The following is a 1,312-nucleotide window of genomic DNA, read 5'->3' as shown; positions in this document are numbered from 1 at the left end:
TAATTTCTTTAAGCCTCAGTTGCCCTTTCTGTCAAATTAGATTAACATGTGTCCTTATATCACACAGCAGTTATAAGGGTACATGAGATGACTCTGGGTGGCTGGGTGGATGGATGGTGCTAAGTTGAAGAAAAGGCCAACAGAACACTTGAGGCTTCAAGGATACTTAGAATTATTCCATTCACATCAGAAGGAAGGAAGAATTTCCCTTAGGGTAAGAGAAGGTTGTGTGTGAAAGGTACACAGACATGGAAAAGTGGGGTGATATTTTTGTTATAGTTTTTTTCTTCATTATTTTTTAGGGGAGAAACAGTGTTGTGATGTTGAAAACAAGGAGTGGTGGGAAAAAATGCTAGAGGGATTGTTAGAGCCCATGATGAGAATATTTATGATGGTTAAGAACCTTAAACTCTGAAGCCAAACTTTCAGAGTTCAAATCCTGTCTTTACCATCTAATATCTGTCTTTCTTTGAACACATTACTTAACTCCTGTATATCTCAATTTTCTTACCTATAAAATGAGATTACTTAGTAATTTCTAAAATGTGGTTAGCAATAAACCCTACGTCATAGGTTGCTTAAAACGTTAAATTAGATGGTATATTGAACAAGCTTAGAACAATTCTTGGTACATATCATTTAGCTATTATTATTATTATTGAGACATCGGTGGTTCAGTGGTAGAATTCTCGCTTTCCATGTGGGAGACCCAGATTCAGTCCTCTGCAAATGCACTTCATGCACAGCCATCACCCACTTTTCACTGGAGGCTTGCATGTTGCTATGATGCGGAGCAGGTTTCAACAGAGCTTCCAGACTAAGACTAAGAAGAAAGAAAATCAGCCAGTGAAAACCCTATGGATCACAGCAGTCTTATCGGCAAATGATCATGAGGATGATGCGTGACTGGGCAGCGTTTCATTCAGTTGTGCATGATAATAATAATAATTATTCCAACAAGTAACTATGACTGTATCTTGAAGGTAAAAGGATTTTAAGCAAGGCAACACCAGACCAATTGTATGTTTCATAAAAATAGCTGTGACAACACTGTAGCAAATGGATCATAGGGAAATAAAACAGGAGAACCATTTAGAAGTCAGTTTTCTTTGTATTTACTCATGTTGGATAATGAGAATGGGGCCAATCTAATATTTTACTTTGCCTTATTCATTTTCCATTACAATTATCCTGCTACAAAAAATGGCATAACGATGTAATGACTCAGGAGATCTTTAAAAGGTAGGCTAATACGTCACAGCTATGTTGACATGTTGATACTCCAGTTTTTCTTATCAATACACTCGTCTGG

Source organism: Trichechus manatus, unplaced genomic scaffold (assembly GCF_000243295.1).
Source record: "Trichechus manatus latirostris isolate Lorelei unplaced genomic scaffold, TriManLat1.0 scaffold00091, whole genome shotgun sequence".
Classification (NCBI taxonomy): Eukaryota; Metazoa; Chordata; class Mammalia; order Sirenia; family Trichechidae; genus Trichechus; species Trichechus manatus.
The sequence above is the reverse complement of the archived record's forward strand: the minus strand, read 5'-3'. Positions refer to the sequence as shown.